Source organism: Maylandia zebra, unplaced genomic scaffold (genome assembly GCF_041146795.1).
Source record: "Maylandia zebra isolate NMK-2024a unplaced genomic scaffold, Mzebra_GT3a scaffold02, whole genome shotgun sequence".
NCBI classification, from domain to species: Eukaryota; Metazoa; Chordata; class Actinopteri; order Cichliformes; family Cichlidae; genus Maylandia; species Maylandia zebra.
The window spans coordinates 926,243-937,339 of record NW_027490032.1 but is presented as its reverse complement, the minus strand read 5'-3'; the positions used below and the strand labels follow the sequence as shown (position 1 = coordinate 937,339).

The window sequence follows — 11,097 nt, the reverse complement described above, 5'->3', positions numbered from 1 at the left end:
GGTGGCTGTGGCTACAATGTAGCTTGCTATTGCCTGTGGGTGAATGACTGAATGTAGTGGAAAGCGCTTTGGGGTCCTTAAGGACTAGAAAAGCGCTAAAAGCGTAAAACATCGGCGATGTTTGCTTTGCCTTGTTGCTCATATTAGATTCTTGATGAATGTGTGTTGTTGTTATTCAGCCTGGTTCAATGTGCCCCTTTTTAACTTTGAGCACCCGCCCCTTTAAACCTCTCTGCACGGCCCTGAAGTGATGTAGACACGAACAAGATGTCAGGCTCCCGGCTGCTTTCTATAAAGATGGCTCCCTCATCAGGAAGCAGCCTACAGGTCACATGACCATCCAGCATGTTTCCAGGTCTGATGAAGGCCTCTACAAGTGTGACATCAGCGGTCATGGAGAGTCTCCATCCAGCTGGATCACTGTCACAGGTGACACACTCACCTGTCTGTGTTTCTGCAGGTTTCAACATTCACAATGTGACGACAACTTAATGACTGTGTTTGCTTTATTTTAGGGGAAGACACCACCACACCTCCACCTACATCCACACCTCCACCTACATCTTCTGCTGTTCATCTCGTCTCCCTGTGTTGCTGACAGCTCAATCAGCCTGTGTTGTAGTTGTACTGGAGTTACTGGTTCTTTTGCTGGAATGAAACATTCAAAGGAAACTCAAAGGTGAGACTCACACTCCTAGGTTTTTCTTTCAGGCTTCTTTCAATGAGCAGAGTTTCTATTCGATATGTTTGTGGTGGATCATAAATTTGATTAGTTTTTGAGTTGCACATCTCTGTTCCTTATATTTCATGTCATGCTTTTATTATTGCTTTATTTGTTGTTTTGACTGTTGTGCTCTATAGATTATGCAGTGGGAAGGTAGAGGAAGATAAGCAGTGAAAGTTTTGCCTGGGTTGATTGTGCGTCAATCCATTGGTAATGCCTCGGGGCTCCAGTAGGTGGATTCGCGCGTCTTCTCCTTCACTCAATACAGACGAGTGAGAGCTGCGTGTTCGTGCCATTCTTTCACTTCTCCTCACTATTTCCCCTGTTTAAGGGCACAGCATGTTTGAGTGTTTATGTTAGTACCTTTATCAGTTTTAAGGAATATTCAAAACAAAGATAAATGCACATTTATGAAGAGTAACTATTCTGATCACAGTCTGTCCTGATTGACCACTTTATTACACATTTTGCATTGGTTGTTAATGCAAGTATTTAATGAGCCAATCACATCGCAGCAGCTCAGTGCTGTGAGACATGTAGCAGTTTCACAATGTTTGAATCTATATTTCACACACATGTGGAGAAAAAACAAACATTTGGGGTCAGAGGGCGGGGCCTACTTTGTGTATCTAACAAAAAAGAAAGAAAAAGGTCACATCAGTCAAGGCGACAATGAAGGAAACAGCTCTGCTCTGTAAGTGGACAATTTCTTTGTTTTTATAGTTCGGAACTTTTACTGTCTACTAATAGCTGATGATGGAGGAGAAGACATAAAGAAGAAGTCAGGCTGGATCCAGGCAGCGGGTTAAAAGGAGTTTTTGCATCTTTCCAGTTGACTTCACTGAATTAGTTATTATGTCAGCTTACGTTAAAAGTGGACACACGAGTTAAAAGTTGTGGTTCTGTTACTTATGCATCCACTACAGAAAACATGAAGTAATCACTAAAAGAACAGCTTTACAGACTTGGTGTTAGAGGTGTGGGAGCAGAAATGCACAGTGTAAACAGACTGATAGGCTGATCTGGTTCACATTTAAAAAGGCAAATATTTCAAAGACAGATTTATATCTGTATGTTTAATTTTACTTAGTAAAATGATGCAAATTAATGGCAGACTTTGTAAGTCGGTCCTCGGTCAATATCGCTTCATGCCGTGATGTGAAAACCTAACAGACTGTGGGTTTACCCTGATCACTCTGATGCCATAAATTGATTTACAGTATTTGTATCTGAGTTTACCTCAAACAACTTTGCTTATCTTGATAAATAGTCTGCAGTCAACATGATTTACCAAGGGATTACATCTAAAATAAAGAAATTACCTATTTTGGAGGTATATTAACTTAACAGGCAGGTCTTTGCACTGTGGAGTACTCAGAGACACACAGCTTTTTTTTTTTTTTTTTTTTTTTTACAAAACTGCTACATTATTTTAGACATGGCAGCTACAAATTAGTCTTTCATTTTTCATATAAAGGAGTGACTAAAGTGGACATGAACTCTTCTCAGTTACATTTGAACTTCCTTTTCTTGGTGGGAGGTACTCTAGTCTAAACTAATACAGGTGTCATTTCTCTTTAGCTCTGACTTCAGTGCTTTTCTGCAAAACAAACCAAGGTAACCAAATGAACCTTTTTTAAAACATTTCTAACAAATCTATGCTTCGAATCTTCTTTGTTCTTGGATGGTTAGGATGGCAGCTCTGACTACATTGAATTTATTTTTAATTTATTTCCCATTTTAGGTTGATTTATATGAGTATAATACACTCAACAAAAATATAAACGCAACACCTTTGTTACTGCTCCCATTCCCCATGGGATGGACGTAGAGACCTAAAATTCATTCCAGATACACAATATAACCATCCCTCCCAAACAGTGGTCACAAATCAGTCCAAATGTGTGGTAGTGGGCACATCTGCCATATTGAGATAATCCATCCCACCTCACAGGTGTGCCACATCAGGATGCTGATCTGACATCATGAGTAGTGCACAGGTGTACCTCAGACTGCCCACAACAAAAGGCCACCCTGGAATGTGCAGTTTTGTCTCACAGCAAAATGCCACAGATGCCACAAGCAATGAGGGAGCGTGCAACTGGCATGCTGACAGCAGGAATGTCAACCAGATCTGTCGCCCGTGCATTGAATGTTCATTTCTCAACCATAAGCCGTCTCCACAGGCGTTTCAGAGAATATGGCAGCACATCCAACCAGCCTCACAACCGCAGACCTCGTGTAACCACACCAGCCCAGGACCTCCACATCCAGCAGGTTCACCTCCAAGATCGTCTGAGACCAGCCACCCAGACAGCTGCTGGAACAATTGGTTTGCACAACCAAACAATTTCTGCAAAAACTGTCAGAAACCGTCTCAGGGACGCTCAACTGCATGCCCGTCGTCCTCATCGGGGTCTTGACCTGACTCCAGCTCGTCGCCGTAACAGACTTGTGTGGGCAAATGCTCACATTCGATGGCGTCTGGCACGTTGGAGAGGTGTGCGCTTCACGGATGGATCATGGTTCACATTGTTCAGGGCAGATGGCAGCTGAGAATGTCCCAGTTCTTGCATGGCCAGCATACTCACCGGACATGTCACCCATTGAGCATGTTCGGGATGTGCTTGACCGGCGTTTACGACAGCGTGTACCAGTTCCCACGAATATCCAACAACCTCGCACAGCCATTGAAGTGGAGTGGACCAACATTCTACAGGCCACAATTGACAATCTGATAGACTCCATGCGACGATGTGTTGCACTGCATGAGGCAAATGGTGGTCACACCAGATACTGACCGGTTCTGGGTCCCCAGACCCCCAATAGCGCAAAAAACTGCACATTCCAGGGTGGCCTTTTGTTGTGGGCAGTCTGAGGTACACCTGTGCACTACTCATGATGTCAGATCAGCATCCTGATGTGGCACACCTGTGAGGTGGGATGGATTATCTCAATATGGCAGATGTGCCCACTACCACACATTTGGACTGATTTGTGACCACTGTTTGGGAGGGATGGTTATATTGTGTATCTGGAATGAATTTTAGGTCTCTACGTCCATCCCATGGGGAATGGGAGCAGTAACAAAGGTGTTGCGTTTATATTTTTGTTGAGTGTATATCATGAGTACCACCTGCAGCCACAGCACCGCCTACATCTACAGAAATAAATAAATACAATTTTATTTATATAGCACTTTCAGACAGAGTCACAAAGTGCTGCACATAAGATAACAAACAATAAAAGGGTAAAACAGACAATATAAAACAGGCAGAAATTTAACCAAAAGCAGTTTTAAAAAGGTGAGTTTTGAGTTGTTTTTTAAAAACAACTACCGAGTCCACAGTTCTTAATGTATGAGGGAGAGAGTTCCACAGTCTCGGGGCCACAGTGGCAAAAGCTCTGTAACCCTTAGTTCTCATCTTAGTCTGTTTTATAGCAAGTAAGCCCTGATCAGATGACCTCAGGGACCTGCAAGGGACATAGGGCTGTAGCAGATCGGAGATGTAGGCTGGTGCCAGTCCATGCAAGGCTCTAAATGTCAAGACCAGGATCTTAAAATGTACTCTAAATTCAACAAGAAGCCAGTGTAGCTGAAATAGCAACAGTGTCACATGTGAATACTTGGAGGATTTTGTCAACAGCCCAGCTGCAGCATTTTGCACAACCTGCAGACGATCCAGAGAACCTTTGCTTAGACACATAAACAGAGTTACAATAGTCCAAGCGTGAGGAAATAAATGCATGTATAGCTATCTCCAGTTCAGGGCGAGATAAAATAGGGCTTAACTTAGCAACATTTCTTAAATGAAAACAAGACCGAACCAGAGATTTCACATGCCCATCCAATGTGAGAGTCGAGTCAAAAGTGACACCTAAATTCCTAATAGAGGATTTTAACATAGAGTGAGAGAGGACCAAGGGCTTTCACTATCTGGGATAAAAATCTGTCCGGAGCACATATGAGGACTTCAGTTTTCCCCTCGTTCAGTTGGAGAAAATTTACAGCCATCCAACGTTTGATGGAATCTAAGCAGTCATTTAAAAGCTGAAGCTTAGATAACTCCTGGGGCTTAAAAGAGATGTACAACTGAATATCATCAGCATAACAGTGATAAGAAATGTCCTCAAAAGAGCCCATTATATGCTGGAGGGGGAGAAGATATATTAAGAACAATAAAGGCCCCAAAACCGAACCCTGAGGGACACCACAAGTAAGGGAGGTAGAGGATGACCTAAAATCGGAGACCACCACAGAAAAAAGATCGGTTATGTAGATATGAGGAGAACCACTTCAAGGCAGTACCCGATACAACAACCTAATGCTTAAGCCTTTCGAGGAGGATGTGGTGGTCAACAGTGTCAGAAGCCGATGTTAGGTCCAACATAAGTAGGACCGAGCATCTTCCTGCATCATTATTCATCAAAATGTCACTTGCATGTTCTCCCCGTGTTTGTGTGGGTTCCCTCCGGGTACTCCGGCTTCCTCCCACCGTCCAAAGACATGCAGCTTGTGGGGATAGGTTAATTGGAAAATCCAAATTGCCACTAGGTGTGAATGTGCGAGTGAATGTGAGTGCGAATGGTTGTCTGTCCCTGTGTGTTGGCCCTGCGACAGACTGGCGACCTGTCCAGGGTGTACCCTGCCTCTTGCCCTATGACAGCTGGGATAGGCTCCAGCACCCCCCACGACCCTGAAAAGGATAAGCGGAAGCGAATGGATGGATGGATGGATGTCACTTGAGACCCTAAGAAGGGCTGTTTCTGTGGAGTGAGCTCTGCGAAAGCAGGACTGAAACTTATCGCAAATGTTATGTTTGTCCAGAGCCGCTATAAGTTGCCTAGCCACAACCTTTTCTAGAAGCTTAGCGATTAACGGTAATTTAGAGATTGGTCTGTAGCTGCTCCAAAGAGAGGGGTCTAGCTGAGGTTTTTTTAAAAGTGGGAGAATAGCAGCATTTTTAAAATAGATCAGAACTATACCAGACGCCAGTGAAGGGTTGATTAGAGTGAGCACATATGGACCAATAACCTGGAAGACATTTTTGAATAATGATGCAGGTACAATGTCAAGTGGACAAGAGGATGCTTTCACTGAATTCACTAGTTTTACCAGCTCAGGTAGTGAAACAGGAGAGAAAGTATCCAAAAGGACAGGGCGTGATGAGGTGGAGATAAACATAACAGGAGCTGAATGAGAAAAATACATCTGCACCTACATCCTCACCTCCACCTGCATCTTCACCTCTACCTGCATCTACACCTCTGTCTGCAGCTACACCTCCACCTGCAGCCACAGCTCCACCTTCAGCCACCTCTACATTGACCTCTCTGGATTGTTACTCTCTTCTCCCCATGGTGGTGACTGCTGCGTCGGTCTGTCTCGTGGTTGTAGTGGTGTTAATGTTTCTTTTGATGGAACAAACCAGTCACAGTCAACTTGAAGGTGAGACTCACACTCAGTTTTTTTTCTCTTTCAGGCTTTCAAAAGCTCACAGAATGACTTCTTGTAGTACAACTAATAAATTAAATTCCTTATTCACCAGCAGGGACCACATCCACAATTAGATCTGATGGTGTTTCTTGAGAGAGAATGGCAGGTGGAATATGTATAAATTTAGCATTCTGGTTGAAGGATTTTAATCTTCTGAGTGGCAGAAATCATCACAGAGCTGTTTTCATGGACGATATATTTTAAAACTAACTTTACTTCCCACATAGAGTTTAGTTGTCTGTCTCTATTTCTGAAGGACTGGAGACATGTCTGGTGTGCAGCCCACCTTTCACACTAGCGTAGCTAACTTGTTTTAGTGATGTATTTTTCAAAACTTAGTCGCAGCCTTTCAATGTAAGTGTTGTTCTTCACATGCTGAACAATGTTTTTCAGCCTGTGTTTAACAGAAACTAGCAGCTCTGTGGTCGTCCAGTTTCCAGTTTCTGCAGCTTTACTGCAGAGCTGTTAAACACACATACTCACTGTTTTCTGCACAAACAATAGATCTAAGAGCAAATGTCTTACTGATCATTAATATTTCATGGAAAAAGACTTTTGGTCTGTCTCAAAGCGTACAGGACGATGGTATTCTGGTCACACAATGCACAGTGCAGGTGGAGAGATGCTGATATTGAGCATGCTCGGTATAGGAGATCACTTTAATCAGCCTCCCTGGGAAAGTCCATTCCAGGGAAAGAAGAGTCAGTTTATTAGTAAAACGTCAGATGCAGGAGGCACAATGTAGACCTTTTTATCCTCTCGAGGATTTTTACATGCACGTGTCAGAGTTTCCTCAACCAGTCTTCATGTGTTTTGTAGACCTGGAGAAGGCATTCAACTGTCTCCCTCAGGGTATTCTGTCAGGGGTGCTTTGGGACTATGAGGTGTTGCTGTGAGCCATTCAGTCCCTGCACACCCACTGCTAGAGCTTAGTCCACATTTCTGATGAGTGTTGGATTCTGAAAGGGCCTTTGCCTTTTGTCACAGATTCTGTTCATAATTTTTGTGGTCAGAACTTGTGGGTAGAGCCAAGTGGCAGAAAAATCCACCCTGATCTGAGCAACAAAAAAATATAACTCTTTATTGCACTTTTGATCAAATAACATGCAAAACAATAGTATATCATAAATTTAAATGAATAAATGAACCATGTGTTTTCTACATCTCCAAGTGTCCTACACTAACATTAACAGTTTTGCATGTTTTAAACTCTGCATGTGAAACAACAACATCTGCAGCTTCGCGCTGTAGTTTACACTGAACTCGTGTATGGTTACTAAGAATGATTTCACGCCACAGTGCCAAAGATAATGTCTCTGCAGTGTGACAAAGTGTGGGTCCAAGGAAACAGGTGTATCTGCTATGGCGACCCCTTGTGAAAAAGGAAACGACTGAAAGAAGCTTCAACATAAGTGAAGCTATAAGAGTATAAATTTAGCAAAATGTGCTCCAAGCACCAAAGTAAAAGTAGCACGCTGACTCAGCACTGGTGTAACCGCCAAAAGTGGGTCATTTTTTTCTGTCACAGCTGTTTTTCCTACAAAGACACATTTTTACTGCTGGCTAAGTAACACTTTAGCATGCTGCATTGTGTTTTTGTTTTTTAATAGACACAAGGCCCCAGAAACTATTCAGTTTTCATCTTGTGGTTAAACATAACACTGAGTCTATATGTAGGAGCTGTGTGTGTTATGTACAACATATTCTATTACTGGTATATATTTGCATAAAACTTACTTAATGTTTAACACTGAAAGTCATTTGAGGTCCTAAAAGCTTCAGAACAGGTTAAATTAAACTGGATTAGAGATCAATGACCAATGAAACCAACCAAGTTACTGTAGATAGTCACAGTAAAGGTGATAATCACTTAAAGGCTGCTGGGCAAAATAATCACGGAGAGGATTTAATGCTTCAACAGCTCACATGATGACTTCAGGTTAATGCTAATAGTGACAGCTTCAGAGTCCCCTCTCTGCTCACTCTCTGCTACCAAACTAAACATTTCCTGGTGGGGTTCTTTCAGATTAAAAGCTCATTCATGACAGAATGTAGTAAGACTTTTAATGTAAATTTCTGAAGTTTGATATTAGATTAAAAAAACCTTTACTTTAAGTCTAGAGAAAAGGCCTTTAGGGTATTGACCACACGTGTTCACTGACATTTCCCCATTCTGTCAGTTTACTATCTATAAACATAAGAAGCAGGCCTGGTTTTGTACACGGGTGCTTATCCTCACATTGTTTGATCTGTCTGTGTTTGTATGTCCAGAGTTTCCAAGAGAGCCAGACGTCATCTACTCCGAAGTGAAGCATTTCACCAGTCCAGCCACTGAGATGCAGCTGCAGGTCACGCCGAGTCCTCAAAGCACCTCATGAAGATTTTTATGTGAAGAACCTGCAAAAACAAAGAAAAAAACAAACAAATGTGCCTTCAGCAACATGTAGTTAAGAGAGAATATAACTAATATATCAATGTAATGCTGTGTATTTAAGGCCAGTTATATATTTTATTTCTAAATGTGGGATCCTGCTGGTGTCTTCTCAGCACTGATCTGGTTTCTCTGCAGGATCAGTAAACTTTCGTCTCCCTTGTTGTTCTTCTCATGTGGTTTTGTGAGTTTCATAAAGACGTCTGAGAGGAAACTTTGAATAGTTACGGCCAACAGATACACGTGTCACGGGTCAGTTTTGACCCAGTATTTTGAGTTTTCATATTTGTGGTTATTTTCTTGATCTTTTTGATGATGATGATGATGATGATGGTGTTCTATGTTCAAGCTTATTCTGGTTTAGGTTTAGTTCTGCCCATGTAAAGTCTGTGTTTCTTAGTCTGCGTCCTTGTGTATTGTTTCCTGTTTTATTGTGAAGGTCTGTGTCTCATTTTTGTGTGTCCAGCTTTGCTCAACCTGTCTCGTTAGCCCCAATCTCTCCCAGCTGTGTCTCTCTCCTGTTTTCCATTCCCTGATTATGTCCCAGTGTATGTGAGCCCTGTGTTTCTCTGTGTCAGTGTGGTGATTGTCCTCATGCTGTATGTTTTGCTCTGTCTGTCCGTCCCTCCCGGTTTAGGTTTCAGTGTTCAGCAATAAAAGCTGCCATTTTGAGTTCAGTCCTGTTTCCAGTGAGTTTGCGTTTGTGTCCAATTCCTGCCTGCAAACAGCCGAAACATGACAACACGGCTCGGTTTGGAGCAGATGACAAAGAAAGAAACAATTAAAACTTCACCTCAACTCCAGACTAAAGCATGAATCATTCAAAGCTGGAAAATAAAGACTGAGAACAAAGTGTGTATGTGTGAGTTTGAATAGCTTTAATTTGAAGAAATTAAATTTGTGGGACTTTATTTTCAGGCCATTTGCAACTTGTAGAGAGTCCTCGCTTGTTGTTGTTGTTGTTTTTACTGTAACCTACTAAACATGCACTTTTTCAGTCCAAAGGTTTTCAAATTGGGGTTTCCAAACAGGCAGAACAATCCTAACCCTTAATGAGTTGCCAAAGACCCGATGGCTGTGAGGGGGTAAAACTGATTGAGCGTGGAAAAAAAGAAAAATCCTTCTTCACATCTGTCTTTAGTTCTTTTAAACTACTTATTGCTCACTTGCAGGACTCATGTATTTGTAGAAAAATGTTCTTTAAAGTAGTCATTTAAGGTTCTGGGAGGAGTGAAATGCAGTTCATGAATATGATATTTGACTGTAAGCTTTATACAACTGTGTCTTTCTGTTTCAGTGTAAAACAAAATACATAAGATGATAAAGTGAAACTCTTTAAAAAATAGATTTAAATGTTTTTCAGACATGGGAACTTGTTTAGGCTGCCAGTTAACTGCATTTATGCCCAAAGTTTTCTTCTAAGCATTTTGGTGAAACTGACGGCAGATGCCTCAAATTCACTTCTGTTTATGTAAAACTGCCCTCTAGTGGAAGGTGGCCTGATATGATTTTAAACAGCACTTTTACACACCTGGTATTCCCAGATTGTTTCCCATCAAAGAACAAACAGGCCCAACCTGCATTGCTTCTAGGCTCAGGCACGCTCAGGTAAAGAAGGTCCAAAAAGTTCAAGGACCATGGACTCTGCTTTCTAAAATAACAAAACACTTTAACTTTCTTAGCTTGCACAATGAAACATTGAATGAATGAATGTCTTTATTCGAGCAACCAATTAATAAAGTTATTGTAATGTACAATTACACACACAAAAAAAACCAAGTTTAGCTCGAAAAGGAGTGGGATGAAGACAAGCTTTTTAACTCCCACCCCTGCAATCTTATCTGAGTTTTAAATTTTGTAGTTGCGCAGTACATTTAAATATTTGTGACATACAATTACAATTATAAAGTTATCACATTGTCATAATTACAACATACAGTAGTGTAAATATTTGGCATCAATAATACAGTCTTTGTTACCAACGTTGAATATCACAGTCATCACCATCATGGTCATTAAATCCTCTCCATATATTATTTATATTTTAGCTATGAAAATATCAATGAATTTTGCTTCCATTATATAGTAGTAACTTCATCAATTTTACTTTTAAGATTAATTCTGGTCTACTGTTTCCTAATAATGGAGATAGCAGTAATAACAACAGCGTAAGACAATATCAACAGTGTCCATTTCAACTCTACAAGATAATTGTTTATATAAGTATTTGTTGTTAACATTCTATATATAAACAAAGAAAAAAGAAAAAGAGAAAAAGAAAAAAAAATCATACAAAGAATATATTATTATTTACTATCATGGATAAACAATCACACACACGATTCCTCTTTGTACCTTGACAATATACATTTTTTGTACCTCGATTTAAACAGATGGATATTTGGACATTGCTTGAGCTCTACATCCAATCTGTTCCAAAGTTTC

General features: G+C 41.0%; 1 long non-coding RNA gene across 1 annotated transcript; it reads left to right on the top strand.

The window, feature by feature from the left end:
• The first annotated feature begins 273 nt into the window (after nucleotides 1-273).
• Nucleotides 274-9,468, top strand: LOC143415713 (uncharacterized). The gene is made up of 4 exons (XR_013096138.1): nucleotides 274-429; nucleotides 516-679; nucleotides 6,003-6,173; nucleotides 8,493-9,468. It is a non-coding gene; the product is annotated as an uncharacterized LOC143415713 (long non-coding RNA).
• Nucleotides 9,469-11,097: the final 1,629 nt, after the last annotated feature.